Here is a 24617-nt window from a genome sequence, read left to right on the forward strand (position 1 = left end):
AATCTGTCAATTTGTGCTTTATTTGGAGGCCATCTTATTAGGTGAACATGAAATCAGAATTGTTACATCTTCCTAATAAAGTACCTATTTTTTCCCTTATTATATGTAGTGACCCTCTTTATCTCTAACAATTTTTTTTCATTAAAGTCTTGTACGTCTGATTATTTTTAAAGTTATACAAACTTTTGGGGGTTAATACTGGCCTAGAATCATTTGCTATTCTTTACTTTCAAACCTTTCTGTGTTGGTACATTTTAAGTAGAGCTCTTAAAAATAGCATATAGCAGGATTTTATTTTAAGATCAGTGTGGCAATTTGTCTTTTTAACTGGTAGATTTAGTTCATTAACATCTATTGGGATCTCCTATATAACTGGACTAATATATATACCCTTATTTTGTGATTCACATTTACAATACTTTTTCTTTGTTTATTCTCCTCTTTGTTTGCATTTTATTGGACTATTTAAATTTTATCGCCTTTTCTTCTATGGTGTTTGGAAGTTATACATTCTATTTCTATCTTTTTTGGTGAGTACTAAAATGACAATTAAAATGATTTTTACCCCTACATTTTCCTAACATACATATTTGACCTCATTTCACCAATGCCTCTTGCCACTTCTCCAACAGAAGAACTGTAGGCCTGAAGTCTGGTGCCCTTTTACCTGAGATGAGCCCCTTTTCCACCTCGCTGTATCCCATCCCCCTTCCCACACCTGGACTACTCATTGTTTTGCTCCAGAAAACTCATTGTTTTACCCAAATGTTTACCAATTTATTTGCTCATCACTGCTTCTTTTAACATACTCCCTTCTTTTTGGGTCTTCCCAAAGTATATCCTTGACTAGTTCTTTCAACAAGGATCTCTTCTTGATAAACTCTGTCCTTATAGTCTTGATGAAACTGAATGGGTTAAATAAGTACGGAATTCCTGTTATTTTCTCTCACTTCTTTGAAGATATTATTTTGTCTTCTGGCTTTTCTGGGGGTTAGGGGGTAGACACAAGCTGTCAGTCAAGTTGTCATTTATTTATAACACCTTTTTAAAAAAACCTCTCATTACTATTAAGATCCATGTTTGGGGTTCTAAGGATTCAACAAAATAGTTTTTGGTGTGTATTTATTTTTGTTTCTCTTATTCAGGCTTATTGTGCTTTCTGAGTTTGAGGAGTCATGTTTTTCATCAATTCTGGAAAATCCTTGGCCCCTTAGTTCTTTGAAAAATTTCTTGTCTGTTTCTTTGTGGTGGAACTCCTAATTAGATCTCATTATCTCTGTGGTATCATTTGGGAAAACTGCTTAGATGTATATTCCACTTCACCAATCGTTTCTTCATCTGAATCTAACCAGCTCTATAGTCAGTCCTTTAACTTATTCTATTTGTTTTTTCCAAGTCAGTCTCCTTGTTTTCCTAGTATTATTCTTCCCATTAATGTTTTTCATTACCTACTTTTATGCCTTTAATAGTGATTTTGTATCATATCTTTGGTGGGACTTTAACAGCGGCAATCCTGTCTGGGCTGAGTTGTGGCGCTGTCTCTACATGGCGGTTTTACCATTGCTTCACCTAGGCCATCAGAGAAACCTGCATCCATGGACTGATTTTTTTAAAAGGATGAACCTCCTGTTACAAATTCTGAGGAGACTTGGCCTCCCCTGCCTGAGAACAAAACTGTTAAGCTCCACCACCTCTTGCCACTAGTCTGTCCTTTCATTGAGTGTGTGGACCTTCAAGGGTATAGGTTTTACTTGGGCTCAGGTCCCACTCCCCACCTTAGACAAACCCCTGTCCCTGCCTAGACATTAAAGCCCAAGGCCAAAGACCCAAGAAGACTCTGGCTAACAACGCCCCACCCACACTCCAGGGTCAATTTACTCCTGAGTGCCAGTCACTCCCCTCACCCTCGGTTTATGGCCTCTGGCAATCTCTTTACTACCTTGTAAGTTTAGCTATGCTTTTAAAGCATGCTTATTCACTTTAACATTTCTAAATGCCTGGAAAAGAGACTATTCAGATCATCTGATCTAAATTTTAAGTATAATCTCTGATTACTTTTTTACCCAAAGAAACTAAGAGAAATGCTGTAACTAAAAGATGTATTCTGAAATAATTTATTTCATGCTTAAAGAGGATGGAAATAACTGACTTCCTACTTTAAAGAAACAAGACTACTCATTTTAAAGAAAGATTGAAACACTAAAAATAGAAATGTATTCTATTACTATAAGCCTCTGCTTATTCATAAATTGGCCATTTCAGATTCAATTTCTATGCCTAAGGGGGGAAAAAAAGAATTAAGACGTTTTTGTATTTCTTCAAAATAATAGTCTGTGGGAAAGTAGGTACTTAGTAGTCCCAAATCTTCTGAGAGCTTATAAGAAGACTACAGGCTCTACCACATTTATGAAGACAATATGCCTTCAAGGTAGGAATCAAGAATTCTGACTTCTCAAAATGGACATGAACAGTTAAGATGTGCTAGCCCGCGACAGAATGCTTACTACAGTAGGCCTTAGGCTCCCAGAAAGCAGCAACCAGTCATTTCTGCACTGTATCCAAGCAAATCTCAGCATATCCACTGAATGAAGGCTCTACTAAATATGACATTAGGATAGGATAGGATAGGATAGGATAGGATAGGATAGGATAGGATAGGATAGGATAGGATAGGATAGGATAGGATGTCGCTCATTTATATGGTTTTATGTGATTATAAGGACCACATCTAAACAGAAAAACACAGGTATCCTGGTAGAGGAAAATAATGCACTGTGGGTCTTAACATGCTTTTGGAAAGAGTTATGTCTTGGTTCTTCACAGTTTTTACACTATTGCTAATGGTGTCTCTTTTAAGTTTCATTTTTTGTTTGTCGATGGTATACAGAACTGTAATTGATCTTTTTCCTCAGCAACCTTACCTAATTCTAGTAACGTCTAGTAGATTAAAATTTTTTTTTTCTAAGTATATAAGCATATTGCCTATGGATCAGTTTTTGTTTCTTTCTTCCTTCCCAATCTTATCTTCCGCTTCACTTTTCTTGAATTTTTGCGCAGGGTAGGTCCTCCCACACAGTGCTAAAGAGAAAGAATGACAGCAGAGAAAAAAGGGAAAGATTTAGGTGTCTTGTTATTTAGTGTGACGTTTGTTGTAGGCTTTTTGTAGATATCCTTTTTATTAGGTTCGTGGTTCTCTTCTTGGTTCAGTGTTGATAACTTACATCTTCCTACAGATTTATTTATGTTGTCACAACTTGCAAAATTATTGCCGCGTTGAGATGTAAAAAAGAAGCCTTCTATGTATGTGTGGTACAGTACCCTCTCATCTGGATCCTTCAGATATTTTTAATGAATACAATGATACCGATTTGATTTATTTTTATTCAGCACAAGTTGTTAAAAATAGTCACTTATTTTTTTAATGTTGACTACATCTGTGGAAGTCCCATTTTACATTCTTGATATTAATTATTTGTGCCTTTTTCTTGGTCAATTTTGCTTGATATTTGTCAGCATTATTCATCTTTATAAGAATGAAGTTTTGGCTTTGTTGAACTTCTCTATATTTGTTTCGTATTTCATTAATTCCTTCTCATTTTTACTTCCTTCTGATTGGTTTAACTTTATTTTACCTTTTGTAATTTCTGGAGACGGATGCTTAAACTTAGCTCATTTATTTTCATCTTTTCTTTTTTTTTCAGTGTTATGTATTTAAAGTTGTAAATTTCCCTGTAAATAATACTTTAGCTACATCCTACAAGTTTTGATATGTAGTGTTTTCACTATCATTCTTCTCAAAACATTTTCTATTTTCCTTTTTAATGGCTTATAAATACTAGAAGCATACTTTTTAAAATTTCCAAATATATAGAGATTCCTCTATCTTTTTATTCATATTTCTAATTTAACTGAATTGTGATCAGACTACTTGCTGCATATAATCCCAATCCTTTGAGATTTACTTTAAGGCCCGGATAGGGCCAATCTTTGAAAATTTAAGTCAAATATGTATTAGGCTGCAGTGTTTTATTTACACATAGTAATAGACAGACCACAGTCCTAATTTTGTTAAAGTTCTAATCCTTATTGATTTTTGTCTGCTTAGCTGTCAATTACTAAGAGGATGTGCTAAAATTACTATAATTATACATTTGGCCATTTCTTAAAGTTGTGTCAATTTTTGTTTTATATTTTTGTGATTATGTTAAGATGCAAAGTTAAAAATGTCTTATCTAAAATGAATTGAACTTTTATCATTATGAAGTGACCCTTTCTCTAGTTCTTTTTGTGGTAAAGTCTATTTTACATAACAATAATACAGCAGTTTTTCAAATAGCTGGATTTTTAAAAAGCAGGTATGATATGTTTATGTTTTAACAAGAGTAGTAAATTTACATTTAATATGAATGTTGATATATTTAAATTTAAATCTACAATCTTATATTGTGCCATTTCCCCACCTGTCCTGCGTTCTTTCTGTCTCCATTCTTACGTCTTTTTGAATTGTTTTTAAATCATTCCATTGCCCCCTTTGACTATTACAGAATACACTGTTTCTATTCTTTAGTAATAACCTTTAAAAAATAACATCCGTTCACAAAGTTAAACAAAACTTAATTCCTCTGTACTAATTCCATTACCCTTTTAATTTAAAATATTGTTTGCACATATTTAATCCTACCTTTTTTTCAGCCCCTCCCCATTACCAACATTGTTATTAGTATTTTACATTTGTTTAGAGTTGCCCAAATATTTACTACCTTCTTTATTCTTCTTATCGTACATCTCACTCTTCCCATTTGGCATTACTTGCCTTCCAAGAACATCCTTGAGAATTTCCTTTAGAGAAAAACTACCTTGGTTTTTCTCTTAAGTTACCTTCATTTCACCCTCACTCTTGATTTTCTCCTTTGGTTTATGTGTCACTACACTGTATATACGTGGGATTTTTCTTTTCTTTTGGGGGACGGGTGTCTCATCCATTCTGTAAAATTCTCAGTCATTGTCTCATATATACTGACTCTGTCCATAATCTCCCTCCTCTCCTGCAACTCCAATTAGACATACTTCTCAGTCTAGCCTCCCTAATTCTTAATAGGTCTTACGAATTATTCACCTATTTGGTTCTATAAGATGAAATCAGTATATTTTCTTCTGCTCCCTTTTCCAGTTCATTTAATGTTCTCTTCAATCTGTTGAGTTTATAATTACAATTATTGAGTTGCTCATGTCAAGAAGTTGTACCTGATACTTTTTTCAAACTTGTTAGGTCATTTGATAGTTTTCTTTCCTTGTGGTTATTTTCAATCCTGTCTGTTACTTTAAGAATAGTAGGAAGTGTTGTTTAAAATCAATGCCAACCACTCCACTGTCTTAGGTTTTCACAAATCTCTTTCTGCTGGTCCTCATTCGTAATGCTCTGCACTCCCTATGCTTAGCTATTTTTAAATAGGGACTGCTCATTTTCCTTTAAAAGTTATACCTGGAGATTCACTGAGCCCAGGATAAAGGTGAAGTCCTTCAAAGATCTGCTTGCTTGTGGACTAGCCCAGGAGCACTATCCGTTCAGGTGGACTCTACAATTTTAAAGCTGACTTGCGAAAATCCTATCACTAAGATTAAAGGATCTGCATGAGAAGCAACCTGCGAGTTCAACCTCACAGGAAAGGAATGGGCTTATTTCTGACTCGCCTTCACTGTGAAAGGTATGGGAGCCCTCTGTGGTTCTAGCCATAAGAAAGGTCTTCCATCGTACTGCCTCCCCACCCCCACTCAAGAGTTTGCCCAGTTCACCAAATGCTTTCAGGGTTATCCTTACCAACCAGGATTACTTTCACTGAGATTTTGCCTCCTCAATATCTTCCAAGCCATTTAATGCTTTCAAAGGCATTTTTATCTGTTACATAGCATTTGCCCCACTCAATCCCAGTCAGACCACCCAGTCCATCTTATCACCAGAAACACAGTTCCCCTTCTTTCTTTAAGCTACTGACATTTGGCACTGTTGTCACTCTTCGTCAAATGAAAATCCCAGCCAATCAAGCTCTTTAAAGAAAAAGGAGATCATCCCTGCTACATGACAGGAAGACTGGCTGTGCTAGAGAGCCTTCCAAACCCAAACCTGAATGTACAGCAATCCCGGAGGAGGGGAGCCTGCAGTGTCCTCGCACCACCAAACCTGGGCTCTGCACAAGAATTTCAGGAGGTGGGCGGATTTTCAGATTAGAAATGTGTGAGTCAGGGCTGAATGACCTCTGGTACCCAACCACTGTCTCTTTTGTTCTTAAGAAATCCACTTAATACTCACTATATTAACCTGGGTGGGGAGGAGGATCCAAGGAAGAACTCAATCTCCAGATTAGAGCTCTGCTGAACTCCTCCCTTCATTTAACTACTCCAAGAGGAGCTGCCTTTCCACTCAGATTTGTGATTAAGAGGCAGCATTTGCTCATCAGCAATAAAATCTAACCCTCCCTCTTTCACAAGCCCTCTGCAAAGGCACATCTCTGATTAAGGAATTCTGCAGCCAAGCTTTCCCATCTCTGACAAAGAGAACTGCAGAACAAGAGTGATTTCTTATTAATAAGCAATGGTAACTCAAATTTCATTCTGGGTCCTTTTTGAAGTCACCCATTGTATAATATATTCCAAGTTCTCATATACTGCTGGTGGGAGTATAAATTAGTACCAGCACTTTGGGAAAAAGTCTGGCACTCTCTTCTAAAGCTGAGCATTTGTGGCTCCAAGTTCCCACTCCTATGAAGAGACCCAATGGAAATGTGGACAAGTGATTACCTGAGTCAGGGGCAAGACTTTGTATTTTATAATACCGGGGGTGCCAAACAAACGTATACAAGTGGACACTTTGGTCAACGTTGCTCAAGCAGTAGTTCACTGTGTCTGGACGCTGATGGTAACCACTTTGAGCACCTCTTGTAATTGCAGAAGTCAAACGTGACTTGTAGTCATCTTTTGTTATCGATATTAACAGCAATGGTAATATTGAGTATTACAATTTTAACACACAGTTTTTCTTTCTTAAAATGTTACACATTTTTGGCACTCTCTGTATAATGTAATTTATATTTTAATATAAGCCCCAAATAAGAAACTATCCAAGTACCCATCCACAGTGAAATGGATAAACTGTGATGTATTCACGATGGAGTCCTATACAACAAGAATGAACGAGCCCAACAGCACAGATGAACCTCACACATAACCAATGAAAGACCCAAAAGAGCTTATGCCATGTGATTCCATTTACATCAAGTTCAAACACAGGTTGAATGAATCTGTGTGCCCAGGACCCTGGAGGGTGGACAGCAACTGGCGGGGGCACAAGAGGGACGGGGTGGGGGCAAGGGGGGAGGATAATCTGTTTCTTGATCTGCTGGTTAAACAAGGTGTTTAGTTTGTGAAAGTTTATTGCTCTACAGACTCATGACAGTGAAGTTTTCTGAAAATGTCTAAGCCAACTTCGGTAGGGAAGTGCACCATGTGGATCCGGAAGGAGAAGCATCTTTAATGACAGGAGGAGCTACTACAACACTTTCACTCCTGTCTCCTCTCACGTGCATACTCGCATGTGCGACGTTGCTCCCACCAGAGAGGGAGTAGCCAGGACCAAGGTCAAGGCAGCTGGTCACCCCCTGCTTTAACTGTCCCATAGACCCTCACTTGCCATGGCCATGACCACTGTTCCATCCTCCTTACTGACTTTTAAAAATCAAACTGTTCAGAATAAGGCTCAGGCTCTTCCAACTTAAGAGGGAAGAGACCTAACGAGAGTAGCTGGGCTTTAGAGTCGTGGATAAAATTGACCTTTTAAACGTCCCTGACACATCACTAATAAGACTTTTCATTAAGGGTGTCAATAATTCATTTATTCTTCAGCACTGACTCCTTCCTTCCCTCCATCACTGTGATTACCACTAAATTCTGAAAATTACGATATTTCTTTCCAATTACCACAAATATCTAGAACTCACAAAGAAATGAAAATATATTCAACAGAAATAAAGCTACATCTAATTCCTAGTCAGGATGAATCTTGAAAAGAAAATAGTTTTTGATGTAGCTGAGTTGTGCATTTTAACAACTGAATGAGAAGTTCCAGAAAAACATAGCACCTGGGCTTAGGGCCAGAACAAGGGTGTTCCACAAAAAATGAGTAGACCAGATCATCTGGTCAGAAACTGCTAGGAATCTAGGCTCTACTTTTCATTTCTTTGCCTAAAAGCAAAAGTAGGAAGACAGGAGAAACAAAGGATGGGGACTAGGCCTGGAATGGTCTCTTACCAACCAGACCACTTGTCCCAATTTTCTTCCACCTCCCCTGGCCTCCATGAGCAAGTCCTCCGAGAATAAAGAAAAACACCATGCAACGAGGCAGGAGGTTAATCTCATCAACTCCTTTTACTCCTCAGTCTGACTAAAAGAGAGAATGGAATCCCAACTACAGGAGAAGAATTTTCCCTCCTCCCAATAAGGAACACTCTTGCCACTAAACACAAAACCCACCACACCTCTTTTCAGAGCAAGTCAGCTCCTTGTTCAAACCAATGCGTCCTTTATTTCCCTGTGCAATGAGCATTAGGTGGGCCTTGCAGAGTAACTGAGCGCATCAGTGATGACACACTTAGTTACTCTGCAAGCCCACCTAATGCTCACCGCACAGGAAAATAAAGGATGCAAGCAGCCAATTCTCCCAGAACCTGGGAACACCTGGGAAGGACCCAGTCTGGTGAGCGGTCCTGGCATGGATGACACACCGTGGAGAAACAGGTAGCACGGAAATCAATATAACCGGGCTGGAGGTTTGAGGTGCCTGGGAGAGAGCAAATGCCCAGGCCTCCTCCTAAGAGTCACTTTAAACCCGTGGCCTCTCCCGGCAAAGCAGGACCATACACATTGGACAGTGTCCGACCACAAGTGTAACTGTCAATTTCCCAACTGGAGCCAGGCTGGAGGGAATTCAAAATCACCTGGCTTTGGGATATGTTTTTTGTGTTTATTATTTGATGCTCTAGGAATCTAGAGTACTTCAAGCTAAACAATAATATACTCATAGAATATGAGCACTAGAAAATCATCTCTTCATTAGCTCAGCAAGAATGGACACCTACTGCGTGCCACTCACTGTTCCAGGCATTAGGGATATCTCGGGAAAACAAAAGACACATCCCTGCACTGGTAGAGCTTATGCTCCAGTGACAGAGATGACAAAACAAATCACATATGCAGCATTTCAGATGACAGTAATGAAGAGAAAGCCATGAAGTGAAGTGGGTCAGGGAGCAAGAGTGGGGGTTGGGGATTGTCAGGGGCTATCAATTTAAATAGGGTGGTCAGGAAGGTGACACTTCACAGACCTGAAGAAGATGGGGGGAGCAAGCCATGTGGCCATCTGGGAAAAAGCTCCCCACAGAAAACAACAGCATGTGCAAAGGCCCTGAGGCAGAAGCATGCCTGAGAAACAGAAGCGGCCAGTGTGACTGAAGCAGAGGACAAGAAGGCCAGAATGAAAGCGGGGCCCTTGGAGGCCGCTGTGGGGATTCTCGCCAAGGAGAATCTTGAACAAACAAGTGATATGATCTACTCTTGGAATAGCCTAGAAGGTAGGGGATGAGGACAAAAGCAGGGAGACAACTTCAGAGCTAATACAATAACCCAAGCAAGATGAGAGGGATTTGGACCAGGATGACGTCAGTGGAAGTGGTGAGAATGGTTGGATTTTAGCTCTAATTTGAAGATAGAGGTGACAGGATTTGCTATGTGTACAGGATACAAGTGTGGGAAAGCAAGAAGTTAAGGATAAACCAAGGTTTGTGGCCTGAAAGATGGAGCCTTCTGGCCTAGTTTCATTTTATAGGAGGAGGAAACCGAAGCCCAGGGCAGAGAAAAGTTATGTCCAAGGTCACACCACTTATTTCTAGGACTGGAACCCCTGCCAGTGCTCCTCCCACTGCCCCAACCTGCAGCTCAGGGGGAGACACTGGTGACCATTCAAGTCACACCCAGATGCCCTCCAGCTCCTCTCTGCTTTCTGATGTTGGAGTATACAGTGCCCCCTCAGGAACCACCAATACCCACACACAGCTTGTAAATCAGGGTAGAATGCTGGTAAATGAGAGCACAGGCCCTGCCCAGTGCAAGCGACCACGGTCCATGGCTGCCATGCAAAAAGGCAGACCTGGTGTGACCAGAAATTTCCATTTTTCCCAAGAGAACACCAAAAACTCTATATTTTAATTTTAAAACTCTCCATTTTTAAAAGGTGGCTTAATTGTTTAGTACATGAGGTTGGTCAAGCAAATCTCACGTACAGGCCAAGTTCCAAGTTCAGTCCATACAGGGTACCAACCTGGAACCAGACTCAAGACAGCCTAAAACAGATCTTGTTCACCCACCCCTCGGCCAGGGTTAGGGCATGGAATTAAAGGTTTCACCTTAAAATGGTCTTTTATTCCAGTTTTTAAGCCAGCAGATGATATTCATTATCACTATAAATAGATAACTCCTGGCACAATCTTAGTGGACCTCCTCTCTGACCAAGGAGAGAGTTAAGTAGCTGCCCATCATTCTGGGTTGTTAACTTTGGTTTTACGTTCTTCTCAGAATATTAAGATTAGCCCACTACAGCTAAGAATTCAAAAATTCTTCCCAAATACCTTCCAAAATGAGCCTTTCACAGTTATATGCAGTATAACAGAGCGTTGCAAATAGTCACTGACCCAGGAAACAACTTATGCTAGCCAAGTATGAAACCACCAGTATACTGGAACGTGTAAGGTTTGGGAACCAGCAGCTGTTCCAGTCTCGTCAAAATAATTGAATTTAGAAATTACAAAACTTTCTTTATAAATTAAAGTTGCTGCCCATTGCTAGACAGATGGGAGACACGTCACTTAGGACACTGTAAAGGAAACACACTACGTAGATGTGTCTGGTTTTCAGACCCGGGAGTCAGGTTGCCTGTTTCAGGAGACTCATCAGAATTTTTTGGCTAAGAAAACAGTCTCCTAGGAAGTACCCAAGTTAATTTTCTATAGCACTAAGTGACCCGTTTGCCCAGGCACTCTCACTTAAATACGTATTTACTTTCTCTACAAGCCATATGCTTTTTGCCCAATAACTATTTTTTGTGTTTGGTTTGATCATTTCGATGCTGTTGGTATTAGGTAAGACTCTCTCCAGGGCAGGGCCACTATCTGTGCTGCCTACCCACACTTTTTTTTTTCTTGGTATGCAATTTATAATACACCCAAGGAGTTGGGAATAAATGCTTTTTTATCTCATTATGTTGAAGCACATGAACTGCCACTCGTCAACTGTTTTGATGTACAGAATTGGTCATTTCATATGGTTCAACACAACAATATTTCAAAATGATCAAGAGGAATAGAGATCTGAATGTTTACAGAATACCAGCTATCTCTAGACTAGCTCTGCTCAACAGAACTCCCTGCGATGATGGAAATGATCAAAATCTCCACTGACCAACACATGGCTACTGAGTTCTTGAAATGTACTGGTTAGTGTGTCTAAAAAACTGAATTTAAAATTTTAACTTGAATTGTTTTATGTTTAAATAGCTCTATGTGGTTACAGTATCAGAGAACACAGTTTTCTAGATGGTAGCTTCTTCAGACAAGAACTAGGTCTCACCCCTTTGTATTTATAGTGTTTGAAGGCCCAGCACACAGGAGATGCTTGAGAAAGAAATGAAATTAAAAATACCTTCTTGCATTGCTACATTTGCAACTGACTCCCAACCTTCTTTCCATTGAAGCTTTTAATTTACATCTTTTAGTTCCATTGTCCTCCCTTGGGTAGTTATTCTCCCAGCAAGTGTGGAATTATACAGTCCTGTAGGTGAACATTCAGAAGGCCGTGCCCATATCACCCAGCAGCTGGGCAATGGGAACTGGCGTGATAACCACCTGACTTGCTGGGCCTTCATGTTCTCATCTACAGAATGGGGGCAACTATACCCACTCTATAGAACGGGTTGTTGCAAGGCCTAGATGTACGTCAAAGGTATGGAATCTGATTCTAAACAATAAACCTTAAAAATAAAGTTGGACTCAGCTTCAGCAGTCCAATGACATACAAGACCACTAATGAGGCTATGTTAACAGGTATGGCAGTCTACCTTATTTAGCCAACTTTTATTGTTACAGGACAGGCCTTAACCACTGCAGGTCCAGGATATACAGATGGATAGCACTGTCTCTGCTTTCATAATTTTGACCATTACTTTTTTCTCCCCAAACAAGATTTTAGCAAAGAAAATCTGGTGTCTCAAAAGACTCTCTGCCTATGTGTCATTCACCCATTAGTTAAAGCTCCCAGGGATAAAAGAACAAGTAAGAAGAGTCTGGGGTCCTGACATTTGAAAAAGGTGTCCCTGCTACATAATAAACCAATATTCCAATTAAATCACATGCATGCAACCAGTTAAACAGAATTTGGTATTGTATAATTACAGCAGCCTGTTGACTCAGGGCTCATTTCAATGAAGAGCAAAACTGCTCAAATGTGACTCAGTGATTTGGGATTTATTTAAAATTCTCCCATCACCGAAAAATATTCATGCACTAAAGTACCAATCTAACTTAATTTCTTTATAGATTTTTGAGGCCGATTCTCTAAAATAAAAAAAATTGTGTTACAGCATGCCGATAGCTCTACCCACGGTACACCCCGTATTTTCAAACCAAAAACACCTTTCCTCTCCCCCTCCCAACCTCAATGGGTCCAGAAGCCCTGCATGCCAGGTTCGTATTGCTCTTTGTAAAGGGAAAACAACCTCCTAGGACGTCTGCCCCACCTTCCATCCTCTACTGAAATAGAGGGAAATGGTATCTCTAGGACCTCAGAATCGGAAGCTTCTTTCTGGAAGGGAAACAGGTTGGCAGCCCATAGTGGGGTTGACCTTTGGAAAGTTCATAAAGGAACTGAGACGTCACCACAGTAAGCAGTATATTGCAGGATCTCAAGACTTCTCTGGTGTCAGACTAATGGGAAGTTAAGACAAGCAGAGGGAAGGTGTAAAGCAGGAGGGAGGTTCAGCGGAGAATGTATGCTCCCCAAATGCACCGGGGTGATGTAAAAGGCGCAGCTGTCCCTCCTGGGAGTGCTGGACAAAAGACTTAGGTCTCCAAGATGCTCAACAGTAGTATTATTGAAAAGATCTCTAGCCTGGGATGGGAGGCCCTAGTGGGCCCACTTTCCCCAAACTCCAGAATGTGCCATCCAAACACCATCACACTGAAGGTTCCAACACATTTGGCAAACAGTGGTGTGGGAGGCTCCCAAGAGCCTTCAAAGTTTCATTTCCTTGGTGCTTCCTGCTGACCTCTAACCTCCGGGAGTTATTGCCAAACTGCCTTCTGTTTGCACAAGGTCCCAGTTTTTACCCAGCACTTGCCTGGGCGGCTGCCCAGCCTCTAATTGTGAGTAGTTGGTACTATCTCCAGGCTACAGATAAGGAAACTCAAGTTCAGAGAGGTTAAGGGACCTGAGCAGAGGGTTTGTAAGCACGGAGGCTTACGGGTGGAATCCAGCCCTGAATTTGCAACAGGCAGATGGAGCCAGACGGACTCCACCTCCCTCCCGTGCCCCGCACGCCCCTAAAAACTCATCCCAACAATAACGGCCAACACTTGTTGACTACTCCCTACGTGTGCTGGGTTTTCACAGGCTTTCTCTTAAGTAGAATTATCAGCAGCCCTGTTTTTCACACGGGGAAGTTGACACCCGAGTGAAACAGCTGGGTCGAGGTCACCCTCAACGGTGCAGGGATTTCAGATGCCCCCTCCTTTAACTATCACACCATAACGAGCTACCATTTATGATCTGTAATTAGAGGAGGGGTTCCCGAAGCTTCCCGGACGCCCTACCGGAAGCGCGGACCCCAGCCTGTCCTCCCCTGCCCCAGGGAGCTTGAAGGGAAGCCGGCAGGCCGGGACGGGAGCCAGGCCGGGTGCCAGCGCGCTTGCCCGATCGGGCCGGAGGTACCCACTTCCGCCCAGGCCTGGCACCACCGATCCATTCATCGTGGCCCGGGAGGGGCAGGCAGGTCAAGGCCCGGGGTGCCCCCGTATCCACGCCGGGCGCCCTCGCGCTAGTCTCCGCGCGGCTGGAACCGGGAAACGGTGCCTCCGGCCCCGCCGCCAGGGGGAGCAAAGAGCAGCCTCCCGCACTCCGGGAAGTTGCCCCGGCGGCCGCCCGGGTGTCCAGACCCCAGACGGCCCCCGATCCCCGCAGGTCGACTCCCGCAGCCCCGCGTCCCAGACCCATCCCGTCCGGGGCCATTCAGCCTCCAGAAGCGCCTCCAGGCCGCAGCCCGCAGGCGGGCGTGCTCAGCCCGCGGGCCCCCATTCAATCCCGCCCTCCTCTCCCCCGGCCGGCCTCCGCCGCCTTCCGCCTGTCCCCCCCACCCGCTCCAGCCCGGACTCCAGCCGGGCAACGTCATCCGGCCGCTTCCCGAAACTTAACCCCTTCCTCCGCCAGCTGTGCGCCACCCCGCCCCACCGCCAACTTTTCTTTGCCCAACTTCGGAGCGCGCGGGCCAGCCCGACGGCCCGGCGGGGAGGGAGACACGTCGCGCAGCGGGGCTGCAGCAGGTCCCCCCGACGGCGAGGGGCCTGGGTCCACACCGCGGGGCGCGCTCGGCCGACGCCCCTGCACGGGGTTCGGTCGCGAACTCGCCACGGGGGCCCGACCCGACCCCGAGGGGCAGCGGCCGCGGCGACGGCGGGCGGAGCTGCCGGGGGAGGGGCCGCCAAGGAGACGTGTCACTTGCGGCGCGGCCAGGCCCGGCTCCGACGGCCCGGCCCGCGCGCCGTCGCCGATACCGCTGCAGCAGGGCCCGGCCAAGTTTCTTACCTGCAGCCGGAGACGCGGGAGGAAGAGCGAGAGGGCAGGAGCCGCCGTCGCCGCCGCGGAACCGAGAGAGGGGAGCCGGCCAAGCCTCCTCCGAGAAGCCGCCCCCGAGCAGCTGCAGACGCCGCGACCCTAACGCCGCCCGCCCCGTCTGCCGTCCGCTCCGGCCGCTCGCTGGCTGCGTGCGCGCGTGTGGAGTCGTGGCACTTTCTGCCTCGGAGCTGGCGAACGGCCCCCTCCGCCGGGATCGCCGCCTCCTGCCTTCCCCACCCGGACCAGCCATTCATAGAGCCGCCTCTCCCCATTGGACCGTGCCCCGCCACTCCGCCGGCTGCTGACCAGTCAGAGCGCGGGCAGCCAAGCCACGGCGGCGGCCATTGGGCAGAGAGGAGGGTCTTTGCCTCGGCCAATGGGAGAGGGGAGGAGCTGAGGGAAACCGAGGGGGCGGGACCGGAGCGGGGCGGGGCCGCGCGGCGCGGCGCTAGGCCCTGCGCGGGGGCGGGGCGGGGCCAGAACGCCCCACCAGACGGGGTAGGGGGTGGCGCTGGTCGGCCCCGCCCACTCCGGGTCGGCTGTGCTGCTGCCAGGGGGTGACTTAGGGTAGGCTGTGCTTGAGCGTGAGGCGGAAGGTTCGAATCCCAGCGGCGCCAAGCCTGCGCCCCCGTACTCCTCTGGGCTGAGGTAGCGGTGGGTGTCTCCCTGAGCAAGGCTGTATAGCACACCAACAACCCGGAAAAATGCTTTATTTAAACCCAACTAACTTCCCTTACAGCAGCACCCCTTCCGGGCCCCCGGCCGTGAGGATAGGCTCTGCTGGGGGGCCAGTCCAGAGAGGGCAAGTCCCTATCTTCAAAAAGACTGCAATCAGCACCAGAAGAATTTTCTTGAGTAAATGAAGGAATTGGGGTGGAAAAGCCAGAAGATGCACGAGTAATGGAGGGTGGACGTCATTGCACCCATTTTTAGGGAGCATACAACTGAGGCAAAGTCTGAGTTATTCATCCAAACCACAGCTGGCAGAGCAATAATTACATTCTGCCTTGTGGCTTTTACTCCATGCAATGGGGAGAGTGAGAAGGTCTGACCCAAGAAAACTCACCCATTTCCCAGAAAATGGAGTAAATGGTACTTCATTACGTGACAGTTACCCCCGAATGTAAGCCAACACTCTTCATAACAAAATAAGTCTTTCAATTAAGATAGTTTCAAGCCTGTTTTTTTAACCATCATATCAGTCTCTTAAAGCTAACTCTTTGAACTTGAGCCAAAGCAGCTATCTTTGAAATTAAGGTTTGTGAGAGGCCAAAAGAGCTGCGGCAGCCTGATCTGCCCAACACGACTTCCCTGGCCCCTGTGGCTGCAGAATCCTGTTCAGATGTCTATTTCTTGGACAACTTCACATACCTCCCCCCATCCCCCCACCCCCGCCCCTTTGTCATTGGTACTATACTAGGAAGTTGTTGTTAGGAAGATGTGGAAAATATAAACAGTTGTGAGGGAATAAAGAGGGGCTGGGTTGAAATGAAACCATTCCTATTTTTAATCTCAGCAGTTCCTTAGCATATTAATTATTAATCAATGGGAATTAACCTGGATTAGCTTTCAACATTCGGTCTTTATCCAGTGGTGAGCTCTGGCTTGAAATAAAAGTCAAGAATCCCAGCTTCTGTCTGGCATTTGCTACCATCTAGTTCTAATTGACCACGAGTAAACCAGTTAACCTCCCTGAACACGGGTATACTCCTCTAAGATAATCAGTGCCCCCTCTGCGTTTTAGAGATAAAGTTTATTCATTTATTCATTCATTTATTCATTCATTCATCTACTCGCATTTATTGAGTGCTGTAGTCAAGCAGCCTAGAGTGATATACTGACCCAGTAAAGACCCAATTACCTTCAAGGACCTTTCTGTGGACAGAGACCTCCTTTATCTTATTCACTGTTTTGGTTTTCCCAGAAGGAGATCCTGACAGGAGGATTTGGGTTCAAGTGACTCATCTGAGGGATGATCACAGGAAACATGGTAGAGAAATGGGATGGGAAGTTGCTGGTAAAGAGCATAGTATCAAGCAGGTGACTGCTGTAGGCACCGGGGCTAAGTGTTGCTGGGCATTCAGAAACCATGTGGTACCTACCCGAGAGATGTCCTACCTGAGGGGTGATGAAGTGGGTTATTTATCTACCTGCTCCCTGCCCTTGTTGGTTGAGGGCTCCTTCTGGGGGGGCTTGAACTTGGCCCCGTAGCCCATCAGGCAGAGAAAGCCTTCTAACAGAGCAAAGCAGCTACTCAGAGCAAGAAGCCCTTGGCAGAAGGTGAGTGCCTGGAGGGCGGTGATGGAGGGGAGTCATAAAAGTGTCTTCTACCCAACTGTGACCCAGTGCCTGCACAGAGTAGAGGCTCAAGAAATGCATGTCCCATAAATATTGTTAAATTAATTATAGGATTATAAAGTTCCTAAGAGAAGGGGGTGTTTACAAAAAAGGGGCTCTCTGTTCCCTCCCATAATTTAATGTTGGTTTGGCCTCAATGTAGGTTCCAGTATGGGAAGGTGGCCTAGCCTGAGCCTTTGCTTTTCTTCCCTCTCTGCCCCTTGCCTTCCTCCACCAGGATCCATCGGGGTCAGGTCAGCCCCCACACTGGCCCCCCACCTACTGGCCTGGCCACTGCTATGTCCACAGACTCCCATCCTTGGCCCTGCTCAGTCTCATCAGTGTATTTCAGCCTTGCTCTCTCCCAGGGTGTATCTGGGAAAAAGCAGAACCATCCCAGGACTAGATGGACAGGAGTGCCTATGAGGATATGAGGGGCTTTCCCCCAGGCTCAGAGCCCCTGGCCCTGTTGCATCTTCTACCGCAGGACTGTATTTGCCAAATCACGCAGCCTCCTATGGCAGGAGAGAAAGTTAATTACAAAGTCTGGCATCCAGGTCCTGTCAGCTCAGTGCCAGGTACCAGGCTAAAGCCTGGGAAATGTATTTCTGCAATCCCCTTGGATAACAGTCCATTCGGGGACTGTCACATGTAAGCAGGTCAGAGAAAGAAGCCCAAGGTGATGTGGGAGTCCGTGGACAGGGGCATTAACCCAGACTGAAGACAGCAGAGGGAATGACAGCAGAAGTTTGAAAGAGAGGTGGGAGTTAGCCAGGTCAAGATATGGGTGAAGGGCCTACCTGGTGAGAGAACGCCTGGGCAAAGGCTTTTTGATCTCAGCATGACGCACAAGGAGCAACTATGAGTTTGTTTTGCCAAAGCCTGAAGGGTGAAGGAGAGGGTAAGAAGAGGTGAGTGATCATAACGGCACAAGGGTACTCTTTTGGGGTGATATAAATGTCCCATATTTTGGGGATGGTAATGGTTACTTGATGAAATTATACACTCTTAAAAAGGGTGAACTTGGTTTATAAGCAAATTATACTTCAATCAGCCTGACTCATAAAGAGAACATTTGGTTTTAAAAACAAATACAGCATTCTTATTAGGAAAAATGAAACACAAGAATAATTACCTAGTATGGGTCATTAACTCATGACAGTGTTTTGCTTTCTATTACTAAACGACAAATATCATTTTAAAAGACTAGGCAAAAAGGTGAGAATATATCTTAGAGTGTAAAAAGAGGTTTTGCTTTATCAACAACTCTGAAAGGAAGATAAATGGCAAACAATAAAATGTCATGTGGAAAAAAGCCATCATAACAATATGTAACATTTTTAAATCTTATGTGCCAGGCACTATTCATGATGCCCTACAAATAGGTAAAATTATTTAACCCTCAGATCAACCCAATAAAGGAGGTATAGTTCTTTTTTTTTTTTTTTTTTTTTACTGGTTGGTATATACCTTGAAGGCTTTTTTCTTTTTTTTTTTTTTCTTTTTTTTTTTTATTTATTTATTTATTTATTTTTTTAATTAGTTTCAGGTGCACAAGACAAAGCAAAACTTAGACGTTTATCATTTATATCCCTCACACTGTGTGAACCCCCCTCCCCCCATCCACTATCCCTCTGTACGTTCCCAAAACCTCTCACCTTCCCCTTATCCCCCACCCCCCACCCCTCTAGCAACTCTCTGTTTTTCCTCCATGTTTCCAAAACTGTTTCTGTATAGTTCTTATTTTCATTTTAGAGATGAAGAAACTGAGGCACAGAGAGGTTGAGTAGCCTGCTCAATGTCACAGGGCTTGTCAGAAAAGGAGGGTTTGGACCCAGGGTCCATGAACATAACCACATTTGATGCCAGATCCAGACTGTGCTGTACCTATATTCAGGGTCGGGAGTGGAGTGACTCAAGGAAGGGTTTTTGATCAATGACAGCCAGGGTCACTCTCTTGGCTCTCTCTTTCCGGTTGTTGTGATACTCAGCTAGGTTAGGGACCCACTGGGTTGGGAGACATTGCAATAGCTTAGGTGATGAGGACTTGAAGTGGCAGAGGTGGGAGGTGCAAAGGTCCTTCATTAGGGATGTTTAGGAGGTGAAGTAGGTGAGGCTTGGTGACTACAAGTTGTGAGAGACAGGGCAGAGCCCCCTGTGAGCCCTAGTTCCTGGCCTTAGTGACAAGGAGCACAGTAGTGTCACCACAGGGGCAGGACACAAAGGTGAATGCACAGATGGAAGACAGGAATTGGGGAGGATGTTGCATGTTGTTTTGACATGTTGAATTTGAGGAGCTTGAGGGAAGTCCAGATGGAGATATTGTTTCTGTGGGTCTGAAGCTCAGGGGTTGAGTCTGGTGTGGGTGATACAGTTTGGAAACCTAAGCACATAAGGAGAGGTTCAAAACTCAAGAATGGAGATGATCATGCAAAGCATATAGAGCTGGGAGATTCATGGAACACTAGAAAGCCAATGCTTAAGTCCTGGGCAAAGAAAGGAAAACCCACAAAAGAGTCTGTAGCAATCAGCTTTTGCTGCATTAACAAACCACTACAAAATGCAGTATCTTAAAACAATTACAGTTTCTTATTAGCGCTCATACATCTGTGGGACAGCTGAGGCTTGGCTGACCTCAGTTGGCTCACTTATGGGTTTTTGGATGGGCTACGGGTTCCCCTCTACTCTGGGCTTGGCCGGGGCATCTTAGAAGCTCTGCTCCATTTGCCTCACACCCTTCTCCTGGAATCATTAAACTAGAAGGGGCATTCTTATGGTGATGTTTGAAGCAAAAGAAAACAAGCAGAAATATAAGGGAGAAGGTCCAAGACATCAGCATAGGTAAACATGATGCCTGCCGCCTCCTAGGATCACATAAAATTATAACTAAATTATAGAACAATCAACCTTGAGAATCATCTGAAGATTAGCTGAACAGAACCCCTATAACTAAGGATATAAAGAACAGGCCACATTGAGACTGATAGGAGGGCTAGAGACATGAAATGGGCTGACCCCAAACCTACAGGTAGTGGTTGAACCCTAGGAGGAACACCTCAGCAGCAGAGGAATCCCCTGAAGAGTGAGGGGTTCCAGCCCCACACTGGACTCCCCAGCCCAGGGGTCCTGTGCAAGGAAGAGGAGTCCCCACAACATCTGGCAGTGAAAATCAGCAAGGATTCCATCTTTCCATCCATCCTGGTGATACAGAAGGAGGCTGGAAACCCAGACATCCTCTTCAAAGGGCCCACACATAGACTCACTCGCTCACCGGCAGAAACCTAGGCTCTGGTGGAGGGATGGTGGCCAACAGGCACCAGAAACATACACAGAAAGACTAAGTTGTGTAGCTTCAGGATGAGGGCTAGAGAGAGAGCCAACATTATCCCTATGTGGAGCTTACAGGAGGGCATCATCTTTTCTATGTTGAACACACCCCCATAGGGCCAAATCTGAGATTACATTGGTCTGGTAAAATCCACGTGTACACGCACCACCTTGGTGATTCCCTTGGCCCCACCCGGCTAGTGCAGGATCACCTTGGGCAGCCTCAGCACCTGGGCGGCCAGCCCCTTCCTGCAAATTGTGGGAGGCTTTTACAGCAGCAGACTGTGCATGGTGGCCTGGAAAACTTCATTGTTGAACAGTCAGCCCTAGCTTGTGCTGCAGTCCTTCTTAACCAGCTCTCAGGGATCTGTGGGCTCAAGGTGAATAGTGGCTGGCCACGGTATTCTCAGGCATTTTGTGGAGTGGCCACAGGCTCAGCACTGGCACAAAAGCTGAGTCTCCATTAACTTTGTAAAACCCACCAGCCACATCCCTTGACTCCCTGCTACCCCGCCCCACTCAGCTAGCATGGTATAGATGGAAGGCACTCTTGGCTTCTGGGTGGCCAGCCCATTTCATAAGCTGCGGAAGACTTATACAGCAGTGGAGAGCCCAGGGCAGCTTGGGAAACTTATGATGGCCACGATGTTCTCAGGGTGTTTTGCAGAGTGGCCACAGGCTCAGTACTGGCACAAGAACTGAATCTGCATTAATTTTGTGTAAACCACAAGCCACATCCCGTGAATCCTTGGGACCAATTGCCACCCAACTCAGGTGGTATTGCTGGGGGCACTAACAACACCATCTTAACCAGCCCTGCCTGCGCACCTAAGGATGTTCTTTTAGCCGCTGAGCCTTACGAGCAGCCGGCAGGTGGAAACAGACCTAGGGGTTTTCTGGGCCTTTTGCAAAGCTTCCTCTGGCCTGATACTGGTGACAGCTGCCCTCAGTTCACAGAGAGGCCACCCACACGCGGCTCCAATTCCAACACAGGGAATAACTAATCGCATATAGCTTTGCAGATCCTACAAGGTACCCCTGGGCTGGTCACAAGACTGAAATTGGCCTGCATAGAAGTCCCTCCCAAGAGGCACAAGAAACAACACACCCAGAGGCCAACCTCATATCACCCCAGAGTGCTACCTGATTAGCCCCACAAACAGCATACCCAAAGGATGCTATCAACAGGCACAAGAGCCCACTTGGGTGAATCCCCCTCTGAGGGGTCAGCCTCCATACAGCAGCTCATATGCTGTGAGCATAGCCAATATGCACAGCCAGTCAGCCTGAGAGTTAGTCCCACCCACTGACATGTCAAAAACAATTACAACAGAAGAACACACACAGCACACACACACACAGGGACACTCTTGGAACATATGCACAGGTGATCAAAGACATTGTGCCACTGGACCACACAGGACACCTAGTACATAAGGCTACCTGGCAAAGTCTGAGAGACATAGGAAATCTACCTAATATATAGAAGCAAGAACAGAGAGGCAGCCAGAATGAGGAAACAAAGAAGAATGTCCCAAATAAAAGAACAATAGAAAACTCCAGAAACAGAACTACATGAAATGGAGACAACCAATCTATCAGAGACAGAGTTTAAAACACTGGTTATAAGAATGCTTAAGGAACTTAGTGAGAACTTCAGCACAGTAATAGTAAGTAAGCATACAGAAGGAACTCATAGACAGAAATCATAAAAAAGAACCAGTCAAAAATAAAGACTACAACAACTGAAATGAAGAATATATTAGATGGAGTCAACAGCAAATTAGATGAAGCAGAGGATCAAATCAGTGATTTAGAAGACAAGGTAGCATAAAACACCTAATTAGAAAAACAGAAAAAAAAGAATTAAAAAAATAGTTTAAGAGACCTCTGGGAAAACATCAAGCATAATAACATTTGCATCATAGGCGTACCAGAAGGTGAAGAGAGGGAGCAAGGGATCAAGAACCTATTTGAAGAAATAATGACTGAAAACTTCCTTAGCCTAGCAAAGGAAACAGACACACAAGCCCAGGAAATTCAGAGTCCCAAACATGAAAACACCTAAACAGGCCCACACCAAGACACATTATAATTAAAATGGCAAAGGTTAAAGACAAAGAGAATCCTAAAAGCAGCAAGAGCAAGACAGTAACTAGTAACTTACAAGGGAGCTCCCATAAGACTATCAGCTGATTTCTCAACAGAAACTTTGCAGGCCAGAAGGGAGTGGAAGGAAATGTTCAAAGTAATGAAAAATAAGAGCCTACAACAAAGACTACTCTACCCCACAAGGCTATCATTTAAAATTGACGAAGAGATAAAGAGCTTCTCAGGCCAGGAAAAAAAAAATAGTTAAAGGAATACATTATCACCAAGCCAGAATTATAAGAAATGTTAAAGGGACTACTTTAAGAAGAAGGGGAAAAAGAAACAAAAGATCGATAATATGAATAATAAAATAACAACAACTATGTATCTATCAATAATCAGTTTAAATGTAAGTGGACAAACGGCTCCAATCAAAAGACATAGGGTAGTTGGATGGATAAGAAAACAAGACCTGGGGCAGTGGGATGGCTCAGTTGGTTAGAGCACAGGCTCTGGACAGCAGGGTTGCTGGTTCAATTCCCACATGGGCCGCTGACCTGCACCCTCCACAACTAGACTGAGGATAGCGAGCTGCCGCTGAGCTTCTAGGAGGGTGGCCGGATGGCTCAGTTGGTTGGAGTGCAAGCTCTCGGCAGCAGGGTTGCTGGTTTGATTCCCACGTGGGATGGTGGGCTGTGCCCCCTGCAACTAAAGATTGAGGACAGCAGCTCGACTTGGGGCTGGGCTGCACCCTCTGCAACTAGACTGAAGGACAACGACTTGGAGCTGATGGGCCCTGGAGAAGCACACTGTTCTGCTATATTCCCCAATAAAAAAATTTTTTTTTAAAAGAAAACAAGACCCATACATATGCTACCTAAAAGAGATCCACCTCAGATTGAAAGACACACATAAACTAAAAGAAAAGGGATGGAAAAAGATATTTCATACAAATGGAAATGAAAAGAATTTGGGGTAGCAATACTTATATCAGACAAAATAGACTTTAAAAGGAACAATAATAAGAGACAAAGAAGGACATTACATAATGATAAAGGGATCAATCCAACAAGAGGACATAACCCTAGTAAACATCTATGCACCCAATATAGAAGCACCTAAATATGTAAAACAAACATTGACTGACATAAAAGGAGAGATCGACAATAACACAATCTTAGTAGGAGGCTTTAACATCCCATTAACACCAATGGATGGATCTTCAGACAGAAACTCAACAAGGAAACAGTGGCCTTAAATGACACACTTGACCAGATGGATTTAATTGATATTTTTAGAGCATTTTACCCCAAGGCAGCAGAATACACATTCTTTTCAAGTGCACATGGAACATTTTCCAAGAAAGATCACAGGTTAGGCCACAAAACAAGTCTCAGTAAATTTAAGGAGATCAAAATTATATCCAGTGTTTTCTCTGACCACAATGGTATGAAACTAGAAATAAGTTACAAAACAAAAACAAGAACAAAAAAAACCCTGAAAAACACACAATGAAATAACATGCTACTAAATAATGAATGGGTCAACAATGAGATCAAGGAAGAAATTGAAAGATACCTTGAGACAAAAAAAATGAAAACACAATGACCCCAAATCTATGGGGCACCATGAAAGCAGTCCTACGAGGGAAATTTGTAACAATAGAGGCCTACCTCAAGAAACAAGAAAAACCTCAAATAAACAATCTAACTTTACACCTAAGTGAACTGGAAATAGAACAGCAAACAAAGCCCAAAGTGAGTACAAGGGAAAAAGTAATAAAGATCAGAGTGGAAATAAATGAAATAGAGGCCAAATAAACAATACAAAAGATCAATGAAACCAAGAGCTGGATTTTTGAAAGAATAAACAAAATTGACAAACCTTTAACCAGACTCATCAGGAAAAAAAGAGAGAGGACCCAAATAAATAAAATC

General features: G+C 44.1%; 1 protein-coding gene across 6 annotated transcripts in view; it reads right to left on the reverse strand.

Annotated features, from left to right (window-relative positions):
• The window catches only part of RRBP1 (ribosome binding protein 1), a 74129-nt gene extending 58972 nt beyond the window's left edge, over positions 1-15157 (reverse strand). For all 6 annotated transcript variants that reach the window (XM_074317745.2, XM_074317742.2, XM_074317741.2 and 3 more), the window contains exon 1: positions 14896-15157. The gene's annotated coding sequence lies outside the window, so the exon portion shown is untranslated. The remainder of the gene's footprint in view (positions 1-14895) is intronic.
• Between the last annotated feature and the right edge of the window lie 9460 nt (positions 15158-24617).

Source organism: Rhinolophus sinicus, chromosome 13, assembly GCF_057876585.1.
Source record: "Rhinolophus sinicus isolate RSI-liver-muscle chromosome 13, RSI-T2T, whole genome shotgun sequence".
Taxonomy (NCBI): Eukaryota; Metazoa; Chordata; class Mammalia; order Chiroptera; family Rhinolophidae; genus Rhinolophus; species Rhinolophus sinicus.